Below are 27643 nucleotides of genomic sequence, written 5' to 3'. Positions count from 1 at the left end.
CTGGGGGTGGTGTTTCAGGGTGTAGGGCAGACCAGTGGTGTTCGGACAGTGTAGAGGGTAGCTTTTGGGCTGGTGTTTCAGGGTTTAGGGCAGTGCAGTGGTGTTCGGGCAGTTTGGGGGTCATGCTGGGGGTGGTGTTTCAGGGTTTAGGGCAGTGCAGTGGTGTTCGGGCAGTGTAGGGGGTCGAGCTGGGACTGGTGGTTCAGGGTTTAGGGCAGTGCAGTGGTGTTCGGGCAGTGTATGGGGTCATGCTGGGGCTGGTGTTTCAGGGTTTAGGGCAGTGCAGTGGTGTTCGGGCAGTGTAGGGGGTTGTGCTTGGGCTGGAGTTTCAGAGTTTAGGGCAGTGCATTAGTGTTCGGGTAGTGTAAGGGGTCATGCTTGGGCTGGTGTTTCAGGGTTTTGGGCAGTGCAGTGGTGTTCGGGCAGTGTAGGGGGTCGAGCTGGGGCTGGTGTTTCAGGGTTTAGGGCAGTGCAATGGTGTTCGGGCAGTGTAGTGGGCTGTGCTGGGGGTGGTGTTTCAGGGTTTAGGGAAGTACAGTGGTGTTCGGGTAGTGTGGGGGTTCATTCAGGGGTTGGTGTTTCAGGGTATAGGGCAGTGCAGTGGTATTCGGGCTGTGTGGGGAGTCGTGCTGGGGGTGGTGTTTCAGGGTTTAGGGCAGTGCAGTGGTGTTCGGGCAGTGTAGGGTGTCGAGCTGGGGCTGGTGGTTCAGGGTTTAGGGCAGTGCAGTGGTGTTTGGGCACTGTAGGGGGTCCTGCAGGGGGTGGTGTTTCAGGGTTTAGGGCAGTGCAGTGGTGTTCGGGCAGTGTAGGGGGTCGTGCTTGGGCTGGAGTTTCAGCGTTTAGGGCAGTGCATTAGTGTTCGGGTAGTGTAAGGGGTCGTGCTGGGGCTGGTGTTTCAGGGTTTAGGGCAGTGCAGTGGTGTTCGGGCAGTGTGGGGGTTCATTCTGGGGTTGGTGTTTCAGGGTTTAGGGCAGTGCAGTGGTGTTCGGGCAGTGTAGGGGGTCATGCTGGGGCTGGTGTTTTAGAGTTTAGGGGAGTGCAATGGTGTTCGGGCAGTGTGGGGGTTCATTCTGGGGTTGGTGTTTCAGGTTTTAGGGCAGTGCAGTGGTATTCGGGCTGTGTGGGGAGTCGTGCTGGGGTGGTGTTTCAGGGTTTAGGGCAATGCAGTGGTGTTCGGGCAGTGTAGGGGGTCGTGCTTGGGCTGGAGTTTCAGCGTTTAGGGCAGTGCATTAGTGTTCGGGTAGTGTAAGGGGTCGTGCTGGGGCTTGTGTTTCAGGGTTTTGGGCAGTGCAGTGGTGTTCCGGCAGTGTAGGGTGTCGAGCTGGGGCTGGTGGTTCAGGCTTTAGGGCAGTGCAGTGGTGTTCGGGCAGTGTATGGGGTCATGCTGGGGCTGGTGTTTCAGGGTTTAGGGCAGTGCAGTGGTGTTCGGGCAGTGTAGGGGGTCATGCTTGGGCTGGAGTTTCAGAGTTTAGGGCAGTGCATTAGTGTTCGGGTAGTGTAAGGGGTCGTGCTGGGGCTGGTGTTTCATGGTTTTGGGCAGTGCAGTGGTGTTCGGGCAGTGTATGGGGTCATGCTGGGGCTGGTGTTTCAGGGTTTAGGGCAGTGCAGTGGTGTTCGGGCAGTGTAGGGGGTCATGCTTGGGCTGGAGTTTCAGAGTTTAGGGCAGTGCATTAGTGTTCGGGTAGTGTAAGGGGTCGTGCTGGGGCTGGTGTTTCATGGTTTTGGGCAGTGCAGTGGTGTTCGGGCAGTGTAGGGGGTCGAGCTGGGGCTGGTGTTTCAGGGTTTAGGGCAGTGCAATGGTGTTCGGGCAGTGTAGGGGGCCGTGCTGGGGGTAGTGTTTCAGGGTTTAGGGCAGTGCAGTGGTGTTCGGGTAGTGTGGGGGTTCATTCTGGGGTTGGTGTTTCAGGGTATAGGGCAGTGCATTGGTATTCGGGCTGTGTGGGGAGTCGTGCTGGGGGTGATGTTTCAGGGTTTAGGGCAGTGCAGTGGTGTTCGGGCAGTGTAATGGGTCGTGCTGGGGCTGGTGTTTCAGGGTTTTGGGCAGTGCAGTGGTGTTCGGGCAGTGTAGGGGGTCATGCTGGGGCTGGTGTTTCAGGGTTTAGGGCAGTGCAGTGGTGTTCGGGCAGTGTAGGGGGTCATGCTTGGGCTGGAGTTTCAGAGTTTAGGGCAGTGCATTAGTATTCGGGTAGTGTAAGGGGTCGTGCTGGGGCTGGTGTTTCATGGTTTTGGGCAGTGCAGTGGTGTTCGGGCAGTGTAGGGGGTCGAGCTGGGGCTGGTGTTTCAGGGTTTAGGGCAGTGCAATGGTGTTCGGGCAGTGTAGGGGGCCGTGCTGGGGGTAGTGTTTCAGGGTTTAGGGCAGTGCAGTGGTGTTCGGGTAGTGTGTGGGTTCATTCTGGGGTTGGTGTTTCAGGGTATAGGGCAGTGCATTGGTATTCGGGCTGTGTGGGGAGTCGTGCTGGGGGTGATGTTTCAGGGTTTAGGGCAGTGCAGTGGTGTTCGGGCAGTGTAATGGGTCGTGCTGGGGCTGGTGTTTCAGGGTTTTGGGCAGTGCAGTGGTGTTCGGGCAGTGTAGGGGGTCGAGCTGGGGCTGGTTGTTCAGGGTTTAGGGCAGTGCAGTGATGTTCGGGCAGTGTATGGGGTCATGCTGGGGCTGGTGTTTCAGGGTTTAGGGCAGTGCAGTGGTGTTCGGGCAGTGTAGGGGGTGGTGCTGGGGCTGGTGTTTTAGGGTTTAGGGCAGTGCAATTGTGTTCGGGCAGTGTAGGGGGTCGTGCTGGGGGTGGTGTTTCAGGGTTTAGGGCAGTGCAGTGGTGTTCGTTTATTGTAGGGGGTTGTGCTGGGGGTGGTGTTTCAGGGTTTAGGGCAGTGCAGTGGTGTTCGGGCAGTGTAGGGGGTCATGTTGGGGGTGGTGTTTCAGGGTTTAGGCAGTGCAGTGGTGTTCGGGCAGTGTAGGGGGTCGTGCTGGGGCTGGTGTTTTAGAGTTTAGGGGAGTGCAATGGTGTTCGGGCAGTGTAGGGGGTCGTGCTGGGGGTGGTGATTCAGGGTTTAGGGCAGTGCAGTGGTGTTCGGGTATTGTAGGGGGTCGTGCTGGGGGTGGTGTTTCAGGGTTTATGGCAGTGCAGTGGTGTTCGTTTATTGTAGGGGGTTGTGCTGGGGGTGGTGTTTCAGGGCTTAGGGCAGTGCAGTGGTGTTTGGGCAGTGTAGGGGGTCATGTTGGGGGTGGTGTTTCAGGGTTTAGGCAGTGCAGTGGTGTTCAGGCAGTGTAGGGGGTCGTGCTGGGGCTGGTGTTTTAGAGTTTAGGGGAGTGCAATGGTGTTCGGGCAGTGTAGGGGGTCGTGCTGGGGGTGGTGATTCAGGGTTTAGGGCAGTGCAGTGGTGTTCGGGTATTGTAGTGGGCTGTGCTGGGGGTGGTGTTTCAGGGTTTAGGGCAGTGCAGTGGTGTTCGGGTAGTGTGGGGGTTCATTCAGGGGTTGGTGTTTCAGGGTATAGGGCAGTGCAGTGGTATTCGGGCTGTGTGGGGAGTCGTGCTGGGGGTGGTGTTTCAGGGTTTAGGGCAGTGCAGTGGTGTTCGGGCAGTGTAGGGGTCGTGCTTGGGCTGGAGTTTCAGCGTTTAGGGCAGTGCAGTGGTGTTCGGGCAGTGTAGGGGGTGGTGCTGGGGCTGGTGTTTTAGGGTTTAGGGCAGTGCAATTGTGTTCGGGCAGTGTAGGGGATCGTGCTGGGGGTGGTGTTTCAGGGTTTAGGGCAGTGCAGTGGTGTTCGTTTATTGTAAGGGGTTGTGCTACGGGTGGTGTTTCAGGGTTTAGGGCAGTGCAGTGGTGTTCGGGCAGTGTAGGGGGTCATGTTGGGGGTGGTATTTCAGGGTTTAGGCAGTGCAGTGGTGTTCGGGCAGTGTAGGGGGTCATGCTGGGGCTGGTGTTTTAGAGTTTAGGGGAGTGCAATGGTGTTCGGGCAGTGTGGGGGTTCATTCTGGGGTTGGTGTTTCAGGTTTTAGGGCAGTGCAGTGGTATTCGGGCTGTGTGGTGAGTCGTGCTGGGGTGGTGTTTCAGGGTTTAGGGCAGTGCAGTGGTGTTCGGGCAGTGTAGGGGGTCGTGCTTGGGCTGGAGTTTCAGCGTTTAGGGCAGTGCATTAGTGTTCGGGTAGTGTAAGGGGTCGTGCTGGGGCTGGTGTTTCAGGGTTTTGGGCAGTGCAGTGGTGTTCGGGCAGTGTACGGTGTCGAGCTGGGGCTGGTGGTTCAGGGTTTAGGGCAGTGCAGTGGTGTTTGGGCAGTGTATGGGGTCATGCTGGGGCTGGTGTTTCAGGGTTTAGGGTAGTGCAGTGGTGTTCGGGCAGTGTAGGGGGTCGTGCTTGGGCTGGAGTTTCAGAGTTTAGGGCAGTGCATTAGTGTTCGGGTAGTGTAAGGGGTCGTGCTGGGGCTGGTGTTTCATGGTTTTGGGCAGTGCAGTGGTGTTCGGGCAGTGTAGGGGGTCGAGCTGTGGCTGGTGTTTCAGGGTTTAGGGCAGTGCAATGGTGTTCGGGCAGTGTAGGGGGCCGTGCTGGGGGTAGTGTTTCAGGGTTTAGGGCAGTGCAGTAGTGTTCGGGTAGTGTGGGGGTTCATTCTGGGGTTGGTGTTTCAGGGTATAGGGCAGTGCATTGGTATTCGGGCTGTGTGGGGAGTCGTGCTGGGGGTGATGTTTCAGGGTTTAGGGCAGTGCATTCGTGTTCCGGTAGTGTAATGGGTCGTGCTGGGGCTGGTGTTTCAGGGTTTTGGGCAGTGCAGTGGTGTTCGGGCAGTGTAGGGGGTCGAGCTGGGGCTGGTTGTTCAGGGTTTAGGGCAGTGCAGTGATGTTGGGGCAGTGTATGGGGTCATGCTGGGGCTGGTGTTTCAGGGTTTAGGGCAGTGCAGTGGTGTTCGGGCAGTGTAGGGGGTGGTGCTGGGGCTGGTGTTTTAGGGTTTAGGGCAGTGCAATTGTGTTCGGGCAGTGTAGGGGGTCGTGCTGGGGGTGGTGTTTCAGGGTTTAGGGCAGTGCAGTGGTGTTCGTTTATTGTAGGGGGTTGTGCTGGGGGTGGTGTTTCAGGGTTTAGGGCAGTGCAGTGGTGTTCGGGCAGTGTAGGGGGTCATGTTGGGGGTGGTGTTTCAGGGTTTAGGCAGTGCAGTGGTGTTCGGGCAGTGTAGGGGGTCGTGCTGGGGCTGGTGTTTTAGAGTTTAGGGGAGTGCAATGGTGTTCGGGCAGTGTAGGGGGTCGTGCTGGGGGTGGTGATTCAGGGTTTAGGGCAGTGCAGTGGTGTTCGGGTATTGTAGGGGGTCGTGCTGGGGGTGGTGTTTCAGGGTTTAGGGCAGTGCAGTGGTGTTCGTTTATTGTAGGGGGTTGTGCTGGGGGTGGTGTTTCAGGGTTTAGGGCAGTGCAGTGGTGTTCTGGTAGAATAGGGGGTCATGCTGGGGGTGGTGTTTCAGGGATTAGAGCAGTGCAGTGGGGTTCGGGCATTGTAGGGTGTCAATTCTTGGGCTGGTGTTGCAGGGTTTTGGGCAGAGCAGTGGTGTTCAGCCAGTGTAGGGGGTCATGCTGGGACTGGGGTTTCAGGGTTTAGGGCAGTGCAGTGTTGGTCGGGCAGTTTGGGGGGCAGTGCTGGGTCTTGTATTTCAGGGTTTTGAGCAGAGCAGTGGTGTTTGGGCAGTGTAGGTGGTCGTGCTGTTGCTGGTGTTTCAGGGTTTAGGGAAGACAAGTGATGATCAGGCAGTGTAGGGGGATGAACTGGGGTGGTGTTTCAGGCTTTAGGGCAGACCAGTGGTGTACGGGCAGTGTATGGGGTTGTGCTGGGGGGGTGTATCAGGGTTTAGGACAGTGCAGTGGTGTTCTTGCAGTGTAGTGTGACGTGCTGGGGGGTGTTTTAGGGTCTAGGGCAGTGCAGTGGTGTTCGGGCACTGTAGGGGGTCGTGCAGGGGGTGGTGTTTCAGGGTTTAGGGCAGTGCAGTGGTTTTTGGGCAGTGTAGGGGGTGTTGCTCGGGGTGGTGTTTCAGGGTTTAGGGCAGTGGTGTTAGGGCAGTGTAGGGGGTCATGCTGGGGGTGGTGTTTCAGGGTTTAGGGCATTACAGTGGTGTTCGGGTAGTGTAGGGTGTCGTGCTTGGGCTGGTGTTGCAGGGTTTAGGGCAGTGCAGTGGTGTTCAGGCAGTGTAGGGGGTAGTGCTGGGGCTGGTTATTCTGGGTTTAGGGCAGTGCAGTGGTTGTCGGGCAGTTTAGGGGTCGTGCTGCGGCTGGTATTTCAGGGTTTAGGGCAGTGCAGTGGTGTTCGGGCAGTGTAGGGGGTCGTGCTGGGCCTGGTGTTTCAGGGTTTAGGGCAGTACAGTGGTGTTCGGGCAGTGTAGGGGGTTGTGATGGCACTGGTGTCTTAGGGTTTAGGGCAGTGCAATGGTGTTCGGGCAGTGTAGATGGTCATGCTGGTGCTGCTGTTTCAGGGATTAGGGCAGAGTAGTGGTGTTTGGGCAGTGTAGGGGGTCGTTCTGGGGGTGGTGTTTCAGGGATTAGGGCAGTGCAGTGGTGTTCTTGCAGTGTAGGGGGATGTGCTCAGGGGTGTTTTAGGGTTTAGGGCAGTGCAGTGGTGTTAAGGTAGTGTAGGGGGTCATGTCATGCTGGGGGTTGTGTTTCAGGGTTCAGGGCAGTGCAGTGCAGTGGTGTTCGGCACTGTAGGGGGCATGCAGGGTGTGGTGTTTCAGGGTTTAGGGCAGTGCAGTGGTTTTCGGGCAGTGTAGGGGGTGTTGCTCAGGGTGGTGTTTCAGGGTTTAGGGCAATGGTGTTAGGGCAGTGTAGGGGTTCATGCTGGGGGTGGTGTTTCAGGGTTTAGGGCAGTGCAGTGGTGTTTGGGCAGTGTAGGGGGTCCTGCTGGGGGTGTTGTTTCAGGGTTTAGGGCAGTGCAGTGGTTTTTGAGCACTGTAGGGGGTCGTGCTGGGGCTGGTGTTTCAGGATTTAGGGAAGAGCAGTGGTGTTTGTGCAATGTAGGGGGTCATGCAGGGGGTGGTGTTTCAGGTTTTATGTTAGTGCAGTGGTGCTCGGGCAGTGTAGGTGGTTTTGCAGGGGGTGGTGTTTCAGGGTTTAGGGCTGTGGTGTTCGGGCTGTTTAGGGGGTCCTGCTGGGGGTGGTTTTTCAGGGTTTAGGGCAGTGCAGTGGTGTTAGGGCAGTATAGGGTGTATTGCTGGGGTGGTGTTTTAGGGTTTAGGGCAGTGCAGTGGTGTTTGGGCAGTGTGAGGGGTCATGCTGGGGCTGGTGTTTTATGGTTTAGGGCAGAGCATTGGTGTTCGGGCACTGTAGGGGCCGTGCTGGGGCTGGTGTTTTAGGGTTTAGGGCAGTGCAGTGGTGTTCAGGCAGTGTAGGGGGTCGTGCTGGGTCTCGTGTTTCAAGGTTTAGGGCAGTGCATTAGTGTTTGGGCAATGTAGGTGATCGTGCGGGGGCTGGTGTTTCAGGGTTTAGGGCAGGGCAGTGGAGTTCGGGCAGTGTAGGTGGTCATGCTTGGGCTGATGTTTCAGGGTTTAGGGCAATGCAGGAGTGTCTGGGCAGTAGAGGGGGACATACTGGGGGTGGTGTTTCAGGGTGTAGGCCAGACCAGTGGTGTTCGGACAGTGTAGAGGGTAGCTTTGGGGCTTGTGTTTCAGGGTTTAGGGCAGTGCAGTGGTGTTCGGGCAGTTTGGGGGTCATGCTGGGGCTGGTGTTTCAGGGTTTAGGGCAGTGCAGTGGTGTTCGGGGAGTGTAGGGGGTCGTGCTGGGGGTGGTGTTTCAGGGTTTACGGTAGTGCAGTGGTGTTTGTGCAGTGTAGGGTTTTTTTGCTTGGGCTGGTGTTTCAGGGTTTAAGGCAGTGCAATGGTGTTCGGGTGGTGTAGGGGGTCGTGCTGGGGGTGGTGTTTCAGGGTTTAGGGCAGTGCAGTGGTGTTCGGGTAGTGTAGGGCGTCGTGCTGGGGGTGGAATTTCACGGTTTAGGGCAGTGCAGTGGTGATTGGATAGTGTAGGGGGTCGTGCTGGGGGTGGTGTTTCAGGTTTTACGGTAGTGCAGTGGTGTTTGTGCAGTGTAGGGGGTGGTGCTGGGGCTGGTGCTTTATGGTTTAAGGCAGTGCAATGGTGTTCGGGCAGTGTAGGGGGTCGTGCTGGGGGTGGTGTTTCAGGGTGTAGGGCAGTGCAGTGGTGTTCGGTTATTGTAGGGGGTTGTGCTGGGGGTGGTGTTTCATGGTTTAGGGCAGTGCAGTGGTGTTCTGGTAGTATAGGGGGGCCATGCTGGGGGTAGTGTTTCAGGGATTAGGGCAGTGCAGTGGTGGTCGGACAGTGTAGGGTGTCATGCTTGGGCTGGTGTTGCAGGGTTTAGGGCAGTGCAGTGGTGGTCAGGCAGTTTAGGGAGTCATGCTGGAGCTTGTATTTCAAGGTTTTGGACAGAGCAGTGGTATTCGGGCAGTGTAGGTGGTCGTGCTGATGCTGGTGTTTCAGAGTTTAGGACAGGCCAGTGATGTTCAGGTAGTGTAGGGGGAAGTGCTGGGGCTGGTGTTTTAGGGTTAAGGGCAGTGCAATGGTGTTCGGGCAGTGTAGGGGGTCGTGCTGGGTGTAGTGTTTCAGGGTTTAGGGCAGTGCAGTGGTGTTAGGGTATTGTAGGGGGTCGTGCTGGGGGTGGTGTTTCATGGTTTAGGGCAGTGCAGTGGTGTTCTGGTAGTATAGGGGGTGATGCTGGGGGTAGTGTTTCAGGGATTAGGGCAGTGCAGTTGTGTTCGGGCAGTGTAGGGTGTCATGCTTGGGCTGGTGTTGCAGGGTTTAGGGCAGTGCAGTGGTGTTCAGCCAGTGTAGGGTGTCGTGCTGGGGCTGGTGTTTCAGGGTTTAGGGCAGTGCAGTGGTGGTCGGGCAGTTTAGGGGTAGTGCTGGGGCTCGTATTTCAGTGTTTTGAGCAGTGCAGTGGTTTTCGGGCAGTGTAGGTGGTCATGCTGGCACTGGTGTTTTAGGGTTTAGGGCAGTGCAATGGTGTTCAGGCAGTGTTGTGGGTCGTGCTGGGGTTGTTTTTCATGGTTTAGGGCAGAGCAGTGGTGTTCGGGCATTGTAGGTGGTTGTGCTGTTGCTGGAGTTTCAGGGTTTAGGGAAGACCAGTAATGTTCAGGCAGTGTAGGGGGACGAACTGGGGTGGTGTTTCAGGGTTTAGGGCAGACCAATGGTGTTCGGGCAGTGTTTCAGGGTTTAGGCCAGTGCAGTGATGTTCTTGCAGTGTAGGGTGATGTGCTGGGGGTGTTTTAGGGTCTAGGGCAGTGCAGTGGTGTTCGGGCAGTGTAGGGGGTCATTTCATTCTGGGGGTGGTGTTTCAGGGTTTAGGGCAGTGCAGTGGTGTTCATGCACTGTAGCGGGCCGTGCAGGGGGTGGTGTTTCAGGGTTTAGGGCAGTGCAGTGGTTTTCGGGCAGTGTAGGGGGTGTTGCTCGGGGTGGTGTTTCAGGGTTTAGGGCATTGGTGTTAGGGCAGTGTAGGGGGTCATGCTGGGGGTGGTGTTTCAGGGTTTAGGGCATTACAGTGGTGTTCGGGCAGTGTAGGGTGTTGTGCTTGGGCTGGTGTTGCGGGGTTTAGGGCACTGCAGTGGACAGGCAGTGTAGGGGGTCGTGATGGGGCTGGTGTTTCGGGGTTTAGGGCAGTGCAGTGGTGGTCGGGCAGTTTAGGGGTGGTGCTGGGGCTGGTGTTTCAGGGTTTAGGGCAGTGCAGTTGTGTTCGGGCAGTGTTTGGGCTTGTGCTGGCACTGGTGTCTTAGGGTTTAGGGCAGTGCAATGGTGTTTGGGCAGTGTAGGTGGTCGTGCTGGTGCTGGTGTTTCAGGGTTAAGTGCAGAGTAGTGGTGTTCGGGCAGTGTAGGGGGTCGTTCTGGGGGTGGTGTTTCAGGGTTTAGGGCAGTGCAGTGGTGTTTTTGCAGTGTAGGGGGATGTGCTCGGGGGTGTTTTAGGGTTTAGGGCAGTGCAGTGGTGTTCAGGTAGTGTAGGGGGTCATGTCATGCTGGGGGTAGTGTTTCAGGGTTTAGGGCAGTGCAGTGGTGTTCGGGCACTGTAGGGGGCGTGCAGGGTGTGGTGTTTCAGGGTTTAGGGCAGTGCAGTGGTTTTCGGGCAGTGTAGGGGGTGTTGCTCTGGGTTGTGTTTCAGGGTTAAGGGCAGTGCAGTGGTGTTTGGGCAGTGTAGGGTGTCTTGCTGGGGTGTTGTTTCAGGGTTTAGGGCAGTGCAGTTGTTTTTGAGCACTGTAGGGGGTCGTGCTGGTGTTTTAGGGTTTAGGGCAGTGCAGTGGTGTTCGGGCAGTGTAGGGGGTCGTGCTGGGGGAGGTGTTTTAGGGTTTAGGGCAGTGCAGTGGTTTTCGGGCAGTGTATGAGGTCTTGCAGGGGGTGGTGTTTTAGGGTTTTGGGCAGTGCAGTGATGTTCAGGCAGTGTAGGGGGTCGTGCTGGGGGTGTTGTTTTAGAGTTTATGGCAGTGCAGTGGCTTTCAGGCAGTGTAGGGGGTCAAGCTGGGGGGGTGTTTTAGGATTTAGAGCAAGGCAAGTGCTGTTCTGGCACTATAGGGGGTCGTGCTGGGGTGGTGTTTCAGGGTTTAGGGCAGTGCAGTGGAGTTTGTGCAATGTAGGGGGTCATGCAGGGGGTGGTGTTTCAGGTTTTAGGTTAGTGCAGTGGTGCTCGGGCAGTGTAGGTGGTCTTGCAGGGGGTGGTGTTTCAGGGTTTAGGAAAGTGGGTGTTCGGGCTGTGTAGGGGGTCCTGCTGGGGGTGGTGTTTCAGGGTTTAGTGCAGTGCATTGGTGTTCGGGCAGTGTAGGGGGTCTTGCTGGGGTGGTGTTTTAGGGTTTAGGGCAGTGCAGTGGTGTTTGGGCAGTGTGAGGGTCATGCTGGGGCTGGTGTCTTATGGTTTAGGGCAGAGCAGTGGTGTTCGGACAGTGTAGGGGTCGTGCTGGGGCTGGTGTGTTAGGGTTTAGGGCAGTGCAGTGGTGTTCAGGCAGTGTAGGGGGTAATGCTGGGTCTAGTGTTTTAAGGTTTAGGGCAGTGCATTAGTGTTTGGTCAGTGTAGGGGGTCGTGCTGGGGCTGGTGTTTCAGGGTTTAGGGCAGTGCAGTGGAGTTCGGGCAGTGTAGGTGGTCATGCTGGGGCTGATGTTTCAGGGTTTAGGGCAGTGCAGTGGTGTTCGGGCAGTGTAGGGGGTCATGCTGCGGCTGGTGTTTCAGGGTTTAGTGAAGTGCAGGGGTGTTTGGGCAGTGTAGGGGGACATACTGGGGGTAGTGTTTCAGGGTGTAGGGCAGACCAGTGGTGTTCGGACAGTGTAGGGGTAGTGTTGGGGGTGGTGTTTCAGGGTTTAGGGCAGTGCAGTGGTGTTCGGATAGTGTAGGGTGTCATGCTGGGGGTGGTGTTTCATGTTTTAGGGCAGTGCAGTGGTGTTCGGGCAGGGTAGGGGGTCGTGCTAGGGGTGCTGTTTCAGGGTTTAGGGCAGTGCAGTGGTGTTCGGGCAGTGTAGGGGGTCGTGCTAGGTGGGTGTTTCAGGGTTTAGGGCAGTGCAGTGGTGTTCGGTCAGTGTAGGGGTTCATGCTGGGGTTGGTGTTTCAGGGTTTAGGGTAGTGCAGTGGTATTCAGGCTGTGTGGGGGGTCGTGCTGGGGTGGTGTTTCTGGGTTTAGGGCAGTGCGGTGGTGTTCGGGCAGTTTGGGGGTCATGCTGGGGCTGCTGTTTCAGGGTTTAGGGTAGTGCAGTAGTGTTCTGGGAGTGTAGGGGGTCAAGTTGGGGCTGGTGTTTCAGGGTTTACGGCAGTGCAGTGATGTTCGGGTAGTGTAGGGGGTCGTGCTGGGGGTGGTGTTTCAGGGTTTAGGGCAGTGCAGTGGTGTTCGGGTAGTGTAGGGCATCGTGCTGGGGGTGGTATTTCAGGGTTTAGGGCAGTGCAGTGGTGATGGGCTAGTGTAGGGGGTCGTGTTGGGGGTGGTGTTTCAGGGTTTAGGGCAGTGCAGTGGTGTTCGGGCAGTGTAGGGGGTCATGCTAGGTGTGGTGTTTTAGGGTTTAGGGCAGTGCAGTGGTGTTTGGGCAGTGTGAGAGGTCGTGCTGGCTCTCGTGTTTTATGGTTTAGGGCAGTGCAGTGGTGTTCAGGCAGTGTAGGGTGTCATGCTTGGGCTGGTGTTGCAGGGTTTAGGGCAGTGCAGTGGTTTTCAGCCAGTATAGGGGGTCGTGCTGGGGCTGGTGTTTCAGGGTTTAGGGCAGTGCAGTGGTGGTCGGGCAGTTTAGGGGGTAGTGCTGGGGCTTGTATTTCAGTGTTTTGAGCATTGCAGTGGTGTTCGGGCAGTGTAGGGGGTCGTGCTGGGGTTGTTTTTCATGGTTTAGGGCAGAGCAGTGGTGTTCGGGCAGTGTAGGTGGTCGTGCTGTTGCTGGTGTTTCAGGGTTTAGGGAAGACCAGTGATGTTCAGGCAGTGTAGGGGGACGAACTGGGGTGGGGTTCCAGGGTTTAGGGCAGACCAGTGGTGTTCGGGCAGTGTATGGGGTCATGCTGGGGGTGTTGTTTCTGGGTTGAGGCCAGTGCAGTGGTGTTCTTGCAGTGTAGGGTGATGTGCTGGGGGGGTTAGGGTCTAGGGCAGTGCAGTGGTGTTCGGGCAGTTTAGGGGATCATGTCATGCTGGGGGTTGTGTTTCAGGGTTTAGGGCAGTGCAGTGGTGTTCGGGCACTGTAGGGGGTCGTGCAGGGGGTGGTGTTTCAGGGTTTAGGGCAGTGCAGTGGTTTTCGGGCAGTCTAGGGGGTGTTGATCGGGTGGTGTTTCAGGGTTTAGGGCAGTGGTGTTAGGGCAGTGTAGGGGGTCATGCTGGGGGTGGTGTTTTAGGGTTTAGGGCATTACAGTGGGGTTCTGGCAGTGTAGGGTGTCTTGCTTGGGCTGGTGTTGCAGGGTTTACGGCAGTGCAGTGGTGTTCAGGCAGTGTAGGGGGTCGTGATGGAGGTGGTGTTTCAGGGCTTAGGGCAGTGCAGTGGTGGTCGGGAAGTTTAGGGGTCGTGCTGCGACTGGTAATTCAGGGTTTAGGGCAGTGCAGTGGTGTTCGGGCAGCGTAGGGTGTCGTGCTAGGGCTGGTGTTTCAGGGTATAGGGCAGTGCAGTGGTGTTCAGGCAGTGTAGGGGGTTGTGCTGGCACTGGTGTCTTAGGGTTTAGGGCAGTGCAATGGTGTTTGGGCAGTGTAGGTGGTCATGCTGGTGCTGGTGTTTCAGGGTTTAGGGCAGGGTAGTGGTGTTCGGGCAGTGTAGGGGGTCGTTCTGGAGTGGTGTTTTAGGGTTTAGGGCAGTGCAGTGGTGTTCTTGAAGTGTAGGGGGATGTGCTCGGGGGTGTTTTAGGGTTTAGGGCAGTGCAGCGGTGTTCAGGTAGTCTAGGGGGTCATGTCATGCTGGGGGTGGTGTTTCAGGGTTTAGGGCAGTGCAATGGTGTTCGGGCACTGTAGGGGGCATGCAGGGTGTGGTGTTTCAGGGTTTAGGGCAGTGCAGTGGTTTTCGGACAGTGTAGGGGGTGTTGCTCTGGGTGGTGTTTCAGGGTTTAGGGCAATAGTGTTAGGGAAGTGTAGGGGTTCATGCTGGGGGTGGTGTTTCAGGGTTTAGGGCAGTGCAGTGGTGTTTGGGCAGTGTAGGGGGTCGCGCTGGGGCTGGTGCTTTAGGGTTTAGAGCAGTGCAGTGGTGTTCGGGCAGTGTAGGGGGTCGTGCTGGGGGTGGTGTTTTAGGGTTTAGGGCAGTGCAGTGGTGTTCAGGCAGTGTATGGGGTCATGCTGGGGGTGGTGTTTCAGGGCTTAGGGCAGTGCAGTGGTGGTCGGGAAATTTAGGGGTCGTGCTGCGACTAGTAATTCAGTGTTTAGGGAAGTGCAGTGGTGTTCTGGCAGTGTAGGGTGTCGTGCTAGGGCTGGTGTTTTAGGGTTTAGGGCAGTGCAGTGGTGTTCGGCAGTGTAGGGGGTTGTGATGGCACTGGTGTCTTAGGGTTTAGGGCAGTGCAATGGTGTTTGGGCAGTGTAGGTGGTCGTGCTGGTGCTGGTGTTTCAGGGTTCAGGGCAGGGTAGTGGTGTTCGGGCAGTGTAGGGGGTTGTTCTGGGGGTGGTGTTTTAGGGTTTAGGGCAGTGCAGTGGTGTTCTTGCAGTGTAGGGGTATTTGCTCGGGGGTGTTTTAGGGTTTAGGGCAGTGCAGTGGTGTTCAGGTAGTGTAGGGGATCCTGTCATGCTGGGGGTGGTGTTTCAGGGTTTAGGGCAGTGCAGTTGTGTTCGGGCACTGTAGGGGGCGTGCAGGATGTGGTGTTTCAGGGTTTAGGGCAGTGCAGTGGTTTTCGGGCAGTGTGGGGGTTGTTGCTCTGGGTGGTGTTTCAGGGTTTAGGGAAATGGTGTTAGGGCAGTGTAGGGGTTCATGCTGGGGGTGGTGTTTCAGGGTTTAGGGCAGTGCAGTGGTGTTTGGGCAGTGTAGGGGGTCTTGCTGGGGGTGTTGTTTCAGGGTTTAGGGCAGGGCAGTGGTTTTTGAGCACTGTAGGGGGTCGCGCTGGGGCTGGTGCTTTAGGGTTTAGAGCAGTGCAGTGGTGTTCGGGCAGTGTAGGAGGTCGTGCTGGGGGTGGTGTTTTAGGGTTTAGGGCAGTGCAGTGGTGTTCGGGCAGTGTATGGGGTCATTCTGGGGGTGGTCTTTTAGGGTTTAGGGCGGTGCAGTGATGTTCGGGCAGTGTAGGGGGTCGTGCTGGGGGTGTTGATTTAGGGTTTATGCAGTGCAGTGGTGTTCGGGTAGTGTAGAGCATCGTGCTCGGGGTGGTATTTCAGGGTTTAGGGCAGTGCAGTGGTGATCGGCTAGTGTAGGGGGTCGTGCTGGGGTTGTTTTTCATGGTTTAGGGCAGAGCAGTGGTGTTCGGGCAGTGTAGGTGGTCGTGCTGTTGCTGGTGTTTCAGGGTTTAGGGAAGACCAGTGATGTTCAGGCAGTGTAGGGGGACGAACTGGGGTGGGGTTCCAGGGGTTAGGGGAGACCAGTGGTGTTTGGGCAGTGTATGGGGTCGTGCTGGGGTGTTGTTTCTGGGTTTAGGCCAGTGCAGTGGTGTTCTTGCGTGTAGGGTGATGTGCTGGGGGGGTTTGGGGTCTAGGGCAGTGCAGTGGTGTTCGGGCAGTGTAGGGGATCATGTCATGCTGGGGGTGGTGTTTCAGGGTTTAGGGCAGTGCAGTGGTGTTCGGGCACTGTAGGGGGTCGTGCAGGGGGTGGTGTTTCAGGGTTTAGGGCAGTGCAGTGGTTTTCGGGCAGTCTAGGGGGTGTTGATCGGGTGGTGTTTCAGGGTTTAGGGCAGTGATGTTAGGGCAGTGTAGGGGGTCATGCTGGGGGTGGTGTTTCAGGGTTTAGGGCATTACAGTGGTGTTCTGGTAGTGTAGGGTGTCTTGCTTGGGCTGGTGTTGCAGGGTTTACGGCAGTGCAGTGGTGCTCAGGCAGTGTAGGGGGTCGTGATGGAGGTGGTGTTTCAGGGCTTAGGGCAGTGCAGTGGTGGTCGGGAAGTTTAGGGGTCGTGCTGCGACTGGTAATTCAGGGTTTAGGGCAGTGCAGTGGTGTTCGGGCAGTGTAGGGTGTCGTGCTAGGGCTGGTGTTTCAGGGTTCAGGGCAGGGTAGTGGTGTTCGGGCAGTGTAGGGGGTCGTTCTGGAGTGGTGTTTTAGGGTTTAGGGCAGTGCAGTGGTGTTCTTGAAGTGTAGGGGAATGTGCTCGGGGGTGTTTTAGGGTTTAGGGCAGTGCAGTGGTGTTCAGGTAGTGCAGGGGGTCATGTCATGCTGGGGGTGGTGTATCAGGGTTTAGGGCAGTGCAGTGGTGTTCGGGCACTGTAGGGGGCGTGCAGGGTGTGGTGTTTCAGGGTTTAGGGCAGTGCAGTGGTGTTCGGGCACTGTAGGGGGCGTGCAGGGTGTGGTGTTTCAGGGTTTAGGGCAGTGCAGTGGTTTTCGGGCAGTGTGGAGGGTGTTGCTCTGGGTGGTGTTTCAGGGTTTAGGGCAATGGTGTTAGGGCAGTGTAGGGGTTCATGCTGGGGGTGGTGTTTCAGGGTTTAGGGCAGTGCAGTGGTGTTTGGGCAGTGTAGGGGGTCTTGCTGGGGGTGTTGTTTCAGGGTTTAGGGCAGGGCAGTGGTTTTTGAGCACTGTAGGGGGTCGCGCTGGGGCTGGTGCTTTAGGGTTTAGTGCAGTGCAGTGGTGTTCGGGCAGTGTAGGGGGTCGTGCTGGGGGTGGTGTTTTAGGGTTTAGGGCAGTGCAGTGGTGTTTTGGCAGTGTATGGGGTCATGCTGGGGTTGGTGTTTTAGGGTTTAGGGCGGTGCAGTGATGTTCGGGCAGTGTAGGGGGTCGTGCTGGGGGTGTTGTTTTAGGGTTTATGCAGTGCAGTGGTTTTCGGGCAGTGTAGGGGGTCAAGCTGGGGGTAGTGTTTTAGGATTTAGAGCAGTGCAGTGGTGTTCGGCCACTGGAGGGGGTCGTGCTGGGGGTGGTGTTTCAGGGTTTAGGGCAGTGCAGTGGTGTTCGGGTAGTGTAGGGCATCGTGCTCGGGGTGGTATTTCAGGGTTTAGGGCAGTGCAGTGGTGATCGGCTAGTGTAGGGGGTAGTGCTGGGGTAGTGTTTTAGGATTTACAGCAGTGCAGTGGTGTTCAGGCACTGGAGGGTGTCGTGTTGGGGGTGGTGTTTCAGGGTTTAGGGCAGTGCAGTGGTGTTTGTGCAATGTAGGTGGTCATGCAGGGGGTGGTGTTTCAGGTTTTAGGTTAGTGCAGTGGTGGTCGGGCAGTGTAGGTGGTCTTGCAGGGGTGGTGTTTCAGGGTTTAGGGCAGTGGTGTTTGGGCTGTTTAGGGGGTCCTGCTTGGGGTGGTGTTTCAGGGTTTAGGGCAGTGCAGTGGTGCTCGGGCAGTGTAGGGGGTCTTGCTGGGGTGGTGTTTTAGGGTTTAGGGCAGTGCAGAGGTGTTTGGGCCGTGTGAGGGGTCATGCTGGGGATGGTGTTTCAGGGTTTAGGGCAGTGCAGTGGTTTTCGGGCAGTGTAGGGGGAGTTGCTCTGGGTGGTGTTTCAGGGTTTAGGGCAGTGAAGTGGTGTTTGGGCAGTGTAGGGTGTCTTGCTGGGGGTGTTGTTTCAGGGTTTAGGGCAGTGCAGTCGTTTTTGAGCACTGTAGGGGGTCGTGCTGGTGTTTTACGGTTTAGGGCAGTGCAGTGGTGTTCGGGCAGTGTTGGGGGTCGTGCTGGAGGAGGTGTTTTAGGGTTTAGGGCAGTGCAGTGCTGATCGGGCAGTGTATGAGGTCATGCAGGGGGTGGTTTTTTAGGGTTTAGGGCAGTGCATTGATGTTCGGGCAGTGAAGGGGGTCGTGCTGGGGGTGTTGTTTTAGGGCTTATGGCAGTGCATTGGCTTTCGGGCAGTGTAGGGGGTCAAGCTGGGGGGGGTTTAGGATTTAGAGCAAGGCAAGTGCTGTTCGGGCACTGTAGGGGGTCATGCTGGGGGTGGTGTTTCAGGGTTTAGGGCAGTGCAGTGGTGTTCAGCCAGTGTAGGGGGTCGTGCTGGGATTGGTGTTTCAGGGTTTAGGGCAGTACAGTGGTGGTCGGGCAGTTTAGGGGGTAGTGCTGGGTCTTGTATTTCAGGGTTTTGAGCAGTGCAGTGGTGTTCAGGCAGTGTAGTTGGTCATGCTGTCACTGGTGTTTTAGGGTTTAGGGCAGTGCAATGGTGTTCGGGCAGTGTTGGGGTCGTGCTGGGGTTGTTTTTCATGGTTTAGGGCAGAGCAGTGGTGTTCGGGCAGTGTATGGGGTCGGGCTGGAGGTGTTGTTTCTGGGTTTAGGCCAGTGCAGTGGTGTTCTTGCAGTGTAGGGTGATGTGCTGGGGGGGTTTTAGGGTCTAGGGCAGTGCAGTGGTGTTCGGGCAGTGTAGGGGATCATGTCATGCTGGGGGTGGTGATTCAGGGTTTAGGGCAGTGCAGCGGTGTTCGGGCACTGTAGGGGGTCGTGCAGGGGGTGGTATTTCAGGGTTTAGGGCAGTGCAGTGGTTTTCGGGCAGTGTAGGGGGTGTTGATCGGGGTGGTGTTTCAGGGTTTAGGGCAGTGGTGTTAGGGCAGTGTAGGGGGTCATGCTGGGGGTGGTGTTTCAGGGTTTAGGGCATTACAGTGGTGTTCGGGCAGTGTAGGGTGTGGTGCTTGGGCTGGTGTTGCAGGGTTTAGGGCAGTGCAGTGGTGGTCGGGAAGTTTAGGGGTCGTGCTGCGGCTGGTAATTCAGGGTTTAGGGCAGTGCAGTGGTGTTCGGGCAGTGTAGGGGGTCGTGCTGGGGGTGATGTTTCAGGGTTTAGGGCAGTGCAGTGGTGTTTGGGCAGTGTGAGGGGTCGTGCTGGCTCTCGTGTTTTATGGTTTAGGGCAGTGCATTAGTGTGAGGGCAGTGTAGGGGGTCGTGCTGGGGCTGGTGTTTCAGGGTTTAGAGCAGAGCAGTGGTGTTCGGGCAGTGTAGGTGGTCATGCTGGGGCTGATGTTTCAGGGTTTAGGGCAGTGCAGTGGTGTTCGGGCAGTGTAGGGGATTGCGCTGGGTCTGGTGTTTCAGGGTTTTGGGCAGTGCAGGGGTGTTCAGGCAGTGTAGGGGGACATACTGGGGGTGGTGTTTCAGGGTGTAGGGCTGACCAGTGGTGTTCTGACAGTGTAGGGGTAGTGTTGGGGGTGGTGTTTCAGGATTTAGGGCAGCGCAGTGGTGTTTGTGTAGTGTGGGTGGATGTGCTGGTGATGGTGTTTCAGGGTTTAGGGCAGTGCAGTGGTGTTCGTGCTGTGTGGGGGTCATGCTGGGGATGGTGTTTCAGAGTTTAGGGCAGTGCAGTGGTGTTCAGGCAGTTTGGGGGTTATGCTGGGGCTGTTGTTTCAGGGCTTAGGGCAGTGCAGTGGTGTTCGGGGAGTGTAAGGGGTCATACTAGGGCTGGTGTTTCAGGGTTTAAGGCAGTGCAGTGGTGTTCGGGTAATGTAAGGCATCGTGCTGGGGGTGGCATTTCAGGGTTTAGGGTAGTGCAGTGGTGTTCGGGTACTGTAGGGGGTCGTGCTGGGGGTGTTGTTTCAGGGTTTACGGCAGTGCAGTGGTGTTTGGGCAGTGTAGGGGGTCGTGCTTGGGCTGGTGTTTCGGGGTTTAGGGCAGTGCATTAGTGTTTGGGTAGTGTAAGGGGTCGTGCTGGGGGAGGTGTTTCAGGATTTAGGGCAGTGCAGTGGTGTTCGGGTATTGTAGGGGGTCGTGCTGGGGGTGGTGTTTCAGGGTTTAGGGAAGTGCAGTGGTGTTCGGGCAGTGTAGAGTGTCATGCTTGGGCTGGTGTTGCAGTGTTTAGGGCAGTGCAGTGGTGTTCAGCCAGTATAGGGGGTCGAGCTGGGGCTGGTGTTTCAGGGTTTAGGGCAGTGCAGTGGTGGTCGGCAGTTTAGGGTGTAGTGCTGGGGCTTGTATTTCAGTGTTTTGAGCAGTGCAGTGGTGTTCGGGCAGTGTAGGGGGTCATGCTGGCACTGGTGTTTTAGGGTTTAGGGCAGTGCAATGGTGTTCGGGCAGTGTTGGGGGTCGTGCTGGGGTTGTTTTTCATGGTTCAGGGCAGATCAGCGGTGTTAGGGCAGTGTAGGGGGTCATGCTGGGGGTGGTGTTTCAGGGTTTAGGGCATTACAGTGGTGTTCGGGCAGTGTAGGGTGTGGTGCTTGGGCTGGTGTTGCAGGGTTTAGGGCAGTGCAGTGGTGGTCGGGAAGTTTAGGGGTCGTGCTGCGGCTGGTAATTCAGGGTTTAGGGCAGTGCAGTGGTGTTCGGGCAGTGTAGGGGGTCGTGCTGGGGGTGATGTTTCAGGGTTTAGGACAGTGCAGTGGTGTTCAGGCAGTGTAGGCGGTGGTGCAGGGGTGGTGTTTCAGGGTTTAGGGCAGTGCAGTGGTGTTCGGGCAGTGTAGGGGGTCGTGCTGGGTGTGGTGTTTTAGGGTTTAGGGCAGTGCAGTGGTGTTTGGGCAGTGTGAGGGGTCGTGCTGGCTCTCGTGTTTTATGGTTTAGGGCAGTGCATTAGTGTGAGGGCAGTGTAGGGGGTCGTGCTGGGGCTGGTGTTTCAGGGTTTAGAGCAGAGCAGTGGTGTTCGGGCAGTGTAGGTGGTCATGCTGGGGCTGATGTTTCAGGGTTTAGGGCAGTGCAGTGGTGTTCGGGCAGTGTAGGGGATTGCGCTGGGTCTGGTGTTTCAGGGTTTTGGGCAGTGCAGGGGTGTTCAGGCAGTGTAGGGGGACATACTGGGGGTGGTGTTTCAGGGTGTAGGGCTGACCAGTGGTGTTCTGACAGTGTAGGGGTAGTGTTGGGGGTGGTGTTTCAGGATTTAGGGCAGCGCAGTGGTGTTTGTGTAGTGTGGGTGGATGTGCTGGTGATGGTGTTTCAGGGTTTAGGGCAGTGCAGTGGTGTTCGTGCTGTGTGGGGGTCATGCTGGGGATGGTGTTTCAGAGTTTAGGGCAGTGCAGTGGTGTTCAGGCAGTTTGGGGGTTATGCTGGGGCTGTTGTTTCAGGGCTTAGGGCAGTGCAGTGGTGTTCGGGGAGTGTAAGGGGTCATACTAGGGCTGGTGTTTCAGGGTTTAAGGCAGTGCAGTGGTGTTCGGGTAATGTAAGGCATCGTGCTGGGGGTGGCATTTCAGGGTTTAGGGTAGTGCAGTGGTGTTCGGGTACTGTAGGGGGTCGTGCTGGGGGTGTTGTTTCAGGGTTTACGGCAGTGCAGTGGTGTTTGGGCAGTGTAGGGGGTCGTGCTTGGGCTGGTGTTTCGGGGTTTAGGGCAGTGCATTAGTGTTTGGGTAGTGTAAGGGGTCGTGCTGGGGGAGGTGTTTCAGGATTTAGGGCAGTGCAGTGGTGTTCGGGTATTGTAGGGGGTCGTGCTGGGGGTGGTGTTTCAGGGTTTAGGGAAGTGCAGTGGTGTTCGGGCAGTGTAGAGTGTCATGCTTGGGCTGGTGTTGCAGTGTTTAGGGCAGTGCAGTGGTGTTCAGCCAGTATAGGGGGTCGAGCTGGGGCTGGTGTTTCAGGGTTTAGGGCAGTGCAGTGGTGGTCGGCAGTTTAGGGTGTAGTGCTGGGGCTTGTATTTCAGTGTTTTGAGCAGTGCAGTGGTGTTCGGGCAGTGTAGGGGGTCATGCTGGCACTGGTGTTTTAGGGTTTAGGGCAGTGCAATGGTGTTCGGGCAGTGTTGGGGGTCGTGCTGGGGTTGTTTTTCATGGTTCAGGGCAGATCAGCGGTGTTCGGGCAGTGTAGGTGGTCGTGCTGTTGCGGTGTTTCAGGGTTTAGGGAAGAACAGTGATGTTCAGGCAGTGCAGGGGGACGAACTGGGGTGGTGTTCCAGGGTTTAGGGCAGACCAGTGGTGTTCGGGCAGTGTATGGGGTCGTGCTGGGGGTGTTGTTTCTGGGTTTAGGCCAGTGCAGTGGTGTTCTTGCAGTGTAGGGTGATGTGCTGGGGGGGTTTAGGGTCTAGGGCAGTGCAGTGGTGTTCGGGCAGTGTAGGGGATCATGTCATGCTGGGGGTGGTGTTTCAGGGTTTAGGGCAGTGCAGTGGTGTTCGGGCACTGTAGGGGGTCGTGCAGGGGGTGGTGTTTCAGGGTTTAGGGCAGTGCAGTGGTTTTCGGGCAGTGTAGGGGGTGTTGCTCTGGGTGGTGTTTCAGGGTTTAGGGCATTATAGTGGTGTTTGGGCAGTGTAGGGTGTCGTGCTTGGGCTGGTGTTGCAGGGATTTGGGCAGTGCAGTGGTGTTCAGGCAGTGTAGGGGGTCGTGATGGGGCTGGTGTTTCAGGGTTTAGGGCAGTGCAGTGGTGGTCGGGAAGTTTAGGGGTCATGCTGCAGCTGGTAATTCAGGGTTTAGGGCAGTGCAGTGGTGTTCGGGCAGCGTAGGGTGTCGTGCTAGGGCTGGTGTTTCAGGGTTTAGGGCAGTGCAGTGGTGTTCGGGCAGTGTAGGGGGTTGTGCTGGCACTGGTGTCTTAGGGTTTAGGGCAGTGCAGTGGTGTTCTTGCAGTGTAGGGGGATGTGCTCGGGGGTGTTTTAGGGTTTGGGGCAGTGCAGTGGTGTTCAGGTAGTGTAGGGGGTCATGTCATGCTGGGGGTGGTGTTTCAGGGTTTAGGGCAGTGCAGTGGTGTTCGGGCACTGTAGGGGGCGTGCAGGTTGTGGTGTTTCAGGGTTTACGGCAGTGCAGTGGTTTTTGGGCAGTGTAGGGGGTGTTGCTCTGGGTGGTGTTTCAGGGTTTAGGGCAATGGTGTTAGGGCAGGGTAGAGGTTCATGCTGGGGGTGGTGTTTCAGGGTTTAGGGCAGAGCAGTTGTGTTTGGGCAGTGTAGGGGGTCTTGCTGGGGGTGTCGTTTCAGGGTTTAGGGCAGTGCAGTCGTTTTTGAGCACTGTAGGGGGTCGTGCTGGTGTTTTACGGTTTAGGGCAGTGCAGTGGTGTTCAGGCAGTGTTGGGGGTCGTGCTGGGGGAGGTGTTTTAGGGTTTAGGGCAGTGCAGTGGTGTTCGGGCAGTGTAGGGTGTGGTGCTTGGGCTGGTGTTGCAGGGTTTAGGGCAGTGCAGTGGTGGTCGGGAAGTTTAGGGGTCGTGCTGCGGCTGGTAATTCAGGGTTTAGGGCAGTGCAGTGGTGTTCGGGCAGTGTAGGGGGTCGTGCTGGGGGTGATGTTTCAGGGTTTAGGACAGTGCAGTGGTGTTCAGGCAGTGTAGGCGGTGGTGCAGGGGTGGTGTTTCAGGGTTTAGGGCAGTGCAGTGGTGTTCGGGCAGTGTAGGGGGTCGTGCTGGGTGTGGTGTTTTAGGGTTTAGGGCAGTACAGTGGTGTTTGGGCAGTGTGAGGGGTCGTGCTGGCTCTCGTGTTTTATGGTTTAGGGCAGTGCATTAGTGTGAGGGCAGTGTAAGGGGTGGTGCTGGGGCTGGTGTTTCAGGGTTTAGAGCAGAGCAGTGGTGTTCGGGCAGTGTAGGTGGTCATGCTGGGGCTGATGTTTCAGGGTTTAGGGCAGTGCAGTGGTGTTCGGGCAGTGTAGGGGGTTGTGCTGGGTCTGGTGTTTCAGGGTTTTGGGCAGTGCAGGGGTGTTCGGGCAGTGTAGGGGGACATACTGGGGGTGGTGTTTCAGGGTGTAGGGCAGACCAGTGGTGTTCTGACAGTGTAGGGGTAGTGTTGGGGGTGGTGTTGGGGGTGGTGTTTCAGGATTTAGGGCAGCACAGTGGTGTTTGTGCAGTGTAGGTGGATGTGCTGGTGATGGTGTTTCAGGGTTTAGGGTAATGCAGTGGTGTTCGTGCTGTGTGGGGGGTCATGCTGGGGATGGTGTTTCAGAGTTTAGGGCAGTGCAGTGGTGTTCAGGCAGTTTGGGGGTTATGCTGGGGCTATTGTTTCAGGGCTTAGGGCAGTGCAGTAGTGTTCGGGGAGTGTAAGGGGTCATACTGGGGCTGGTGTTTCAGGGATTAGGGCAGTGCAGTGGTGTTCGGGTAATGTAAGGCATCGTGCTGGGGGTGGCATTTCAGGGTTTAGGGTAGTGCAGTGGTGTTCGGGTACTGTAGGGGGTCGTGCTGGGGGTGTTGATTCAGGGTTTTTGGCAGTGCAGTGGTGTTTGGGCAGTGTAGGGGGTCGTGCTTGGGCTGGTGTTTCGGGGTTTAGGGCAGTGCATTAGTGTTTGGGTAGTGTAAGGGGTCGTGCTGGGGGTGGTGTTTCAGGATTTAGGGCAGTGCAGTGGTTTTTGGGTATTGTAGGGGGTCGTGCTGGGGGTGGTGTTTCAGGGTTTAGGGAAGTGCAGTGGTGTTCGGGCAGTGTAGAGTGTCATGCTTGGGCTGGTGTTGCAGGGTTTAGGGCAGTGCAGTGGTGTTCAGCCAGTATAGGGGGTCGAGCTGGGGCTGGTGTTTCAGGGTTTAGGGCAGTGCAGTGGTGGTCGGCAGTTTAGGGGGTAGTGCTGGGGCTTGTATTTCAGTGTTTTGAGCAGTGCAGTGGTGTTCGGGCAGTGTAGGGGGTCATGCTGGCACTGGTGTTTTAGGGTTTAGGGCAGTGCAATGCTGTTCGGGCAGTGTTGGGGGTCGGGCTGGGGTTGTTTTTCATGGTTCAGGGCAGATCAGTGGTGTTCGGGCAGTGTAGGTGGTCGTGCTGTTGCTGGTGTTTCAGGGTTTAGGGAAGAACAGTGATGTTCAGGCAGTGTAGGGGGACGAACTGGGGTGGTGTTCCAGGGTTTAGGGCAGACCAGTGGTGTTCGGGCAGTGTATGGGGTGATGTGCTGGGGGGGTTTAGGGTCTAGGGCAGTGCAGTGGTGTTCGGGCAGTGTAGGGGATCATGTCATGCTGGGGGTGGTGTTTCAGGGTTTAGGGCAGTGCAGTGGTGTTCGGGCACTGTAGGGGGTCGTGCAGGGGGTGGTGTTTCAGGGTTTAGGGCAGTGCAGTGGTTTTCGGGCAGTGTAGGGGGTGTTGATCGGGTAGTGTTTCAGGGTTTAGGGCATTATAGTGGTGTTTGGGCAGTGTAGGGTGTCGTGCTTGGGCTGGTGTTGCAGGGTTTAGGGCAGTGCAGTGGTGTTCAGGCAGTGTAGGGGGTCGTGATGGGGCTGGTGTTTCAGGGTTTAGGGCAGTGCAGTGGTGGTCGGGAAGTTTAGGGGTCATGCTGCAGCTGGTAATTCAGGGTTTAGGGCAGTGCAGTGGTGTTCGGGCAGCGTAGGGTGTCGTGCTAGGGCTGGTGTTTCAGGGTTTAGGGCAGTGCAGTGGTGTTCGGGCAGTGCAGGGGGTGTTGATCGGGTAGTGTTTCAGGGTTTAGGGCATTATAGTGGTGTTTGGGCAGTGTAGGGTGTCGTGCTTGGGCTGGTGTTGCAGGGTTTAGGGCAGTGCAGTGGTGTTCAGGCAGTGTAGGGGGTTGTGATGGGGCTGGTGTTTCAGGGTTTAGGGCAGTGCAGTGGTGGTCGGGAAGTTTAGGGGTCATGCTGCAGCTGGTAATTCAGGGTTTAGGGCAGTGCAGTGGTGTTCGGGCAGCGTAGGGTGTCGTGCTAGGGCTGGTGTTTTAGGGTTTAGGGCAGTGCAGTGGTGTTCGGCAGTGTAGGGGGTTGTGATGGCACTGGTGTCTTAGGGTTTAGGGCAGTGCAATGGTGTTTGGGCAGTGTAGGTGGTCGTGCTGGTGCTGGTGTTTCAGGGTTCAGGGCAGGGTAGTGGTGTTCGGGCAGTGTAGGGGGTTGTTCTGGGGGTGGTGTTTTAGGGTTTAGGGCAGTGCAGTGGTGTTCTTGCAGTGTAGGGGTATTTGCTCGGGGGTGTTTTAGGGTTTAGGGCAGTGCAGTGGTGTTCAGGTAGTGTAGGGGATCCTGTCATGCTGGGGGTGGTGTTTCAGGGTTTAGGGCAGTGCAGTTGTGTTCGGGCACTGTAGGGGGCGTGCAGGATGTGGTGTTTCAGGGTTTAGGGCAGTGCAGTGGTTTTCGGGCAGTGTGGGGGTTGTTGCTCTGGGTGGTGTTTCAGGGTTTAGGGAAATGGTGTTAGGGCAGTGTAGGGGTTCATGCTGGGGGTGGTGTTTCAGGGTTTAGGGCAGTGCAGTGGTGTTTGGGCAGTGTAGGGGGTCTTGCTGGGGGTGTTGTTTCAGGGTTTAGGGCAGGGCAGTGGTTTTTGAGCACTGTAGGGGGTCGCGCTGGGGCTGGTGCTTTAGGGTTTAGAGCAGTGCAGTGGTGTTCGGGCAGTGTAGGAGGTCGTGCTGGGGGTGGTGTTTTAGGGTTTAGGGCAGTGCAGTGGTGTTCGGGCAGTGTATGGGGTCATTCTGGGGGTGGTCTTTTAGGGTTTAGGGCGGTGCAGTGATGTTCGGGCAGTGTAGGGGGTCGTGCTGGGGGTGTTGATTTAGGGTTTATGCAGTGCAGTGGTGTTCGGGTAGTGTAGAGCATCGTGCTCGGGGTGGTATTTCAGGGTTTAGGGCAGTGCAGTGGTGATCGGCTAGTGTAGGGGGTCGTGCTGGGGTTGTTTTTCATGGTTTAGGGCAGAGCAGTGGTGTTCGGGCAGTGTAGGTGGTCGTGCTGTTGCTGGTGTTTCAGGGTTTAGGGAAGACCAGTGATGTTCAGGCAGTGTAGGGGGACGAACTGGGGTGGGGTTCCAGGGGTTAGGGAAGACCAGTGGTGTTTGGGCAGTGTATGGGGTCGTGCTGGGGGTGTTGTTTCTGGGTTTAGGCCAGTGCAGTGGTGTTCTTGCAGTGTAGGGTGATGTGCTGGGGGGGTTTGGGGTCTAGGGCAGTGCAGTGGTGTTCGGGCAGTGTAGGGGATCATGTCATGCTGGGGGTGGTGTTTCAGGGTTTAGGGCAGTGCAGTGGTGTTCGGGCACTGTAGGGGGTCGTGCAGGGGGTGGTGTTTCAGGGTTTAGGGCAGTGCAGTGGTTTTCGGGCAGTCTAGGGGGTGTTGATCGGGTGGTGTTTCAGGGTTTAGGGCAGTGATGTTAGGGCAGTGTAGGGGGTCATGCTGGGGGTGGTGTTTCAGGGTTTAGGGCATTACAGTGGTGTTCTGGTAGTGTAGGGTGTCTTGCTTGGGCTGGTGTTGCAGGGTTTACGGCAGTGCAGTGGCGCTCAGGCAGTGTAGGGGGTCGTGATGGAGGTGGTGTTTCAGGGCTTAGGGCAGTGCAGTGGTGGTCGGGAAGTTTAGGGGTCGTGCTGCGACTGGTAATTCAGGGTTTAGGGCAGTGCAGTGGTGTTCGGGCAGTGTAGGGTGTCGTGCTAGGGCTGGTGTTTCAGGGTTCAGGGCAGGGTAGTGGTGTTCGGGCAGTGTAGGGGGTCGTTCTGGAGTGGTGTTTTAGGGTTTAGGGCAGTGCAGTGGTGTTCTTGAAGTGTAGGGGAATGTGCTCGGGGGTGTTTTAGGGTTTAGGGCAGTGCAGTGGTGTTCAGGTAGTGTAGGGGGTCATGTCATGCTGGGGGTGGTGTATCAGGGTTTAGGGCAGTGCAGTGGTGTTCGGGCACTGTAGGGGGCGTGCAGGGTGTGGTGTTTCAGGGTTTAGGGCAGTGCAGTGGTGTTCGGGCACTGTAGGGGGCGTGCAGGGTGTGGTGTTTCAGGGTTTAGGGCAGTGCAGTGGTTTTCGGGCAGTGTGGAGGGTGTTGCTCTGGGTGGTGTTTCAGGGTTTAGGGCAATGGTGTTAGGGCAGTGTAGGGGTTCATGCTGGGGGTGGTGTTTCAGGGTTTAGGGCAGTGCAGTGGTGTTTGGGCAGTGTAGGGGGTCTTGCTGGGGGTGTTGTTTCAGGGTTTAGGGCAGGGCAGTGGTTTTTGAGCACTGTAGGGGGTCGCGCTGGAGCTGGTGCTTTAGGGTTTAGTGCAGTGCAGTGGTGTTCGGGCAGTGTAGGGGGTCGTGCTGGGGGTGGTGTTTTAGGGTTTAGGGCAGTGCAGTGGTGTTCGGGCAGTGTATGGGGTCATGCTGGGGTTGGTGTTTTAGGGTTTAGGGCGGTGCAGTGATGTTCGGGCAGTGTAGGGGGTCGTGCTGGGGGTGTTGTTTTAGGGTTTATGCAGTGCAGTGGTTTTCGGGCAGTGTAGGGGGTCAAGCTGGGGGTAGTGTTTTAGGATTTAGAGCAGTGCAGTGGTGTTCGGGCACTGGAGGGGGTCGTGCTGGGGGTGGTGTTTCAGGGTTTAGGGCAGTGCAGTGGTGTTCGGGTAGTGTAGGGCATCGTGCTCGGGGTGGTATTTCAGGGTTTAGGGCAGTGCAGTGGTGATCGGCTAGTGTAGGGGGTAGTGCTGGGGTAGTGTTTTAGGATTTACAGCAGTGCAGTGGTGTTCAGGCACTGGAGGGTGTCGAGCTGGGGGTGGTGTTTCAGGGTTTAGGGCA

Source organism: Triturus cristatus, chromosome 1_1, assembly GCF_964204655.1.
Source record: "Triturus cristatus chromosome 1_1, aTriCri1.1, whole genome shotgun sequence".
In the NCBI taxonomy this organism is placed as follows: domain Eukaryota; kingdom Metazoa; phylum Chordata; class Amphibia; order Caudata; family Salamandridae; genus Triturus; species Triturus cristatus.
Note: the sequence above shows the minus strand (reverse complement) of the source record.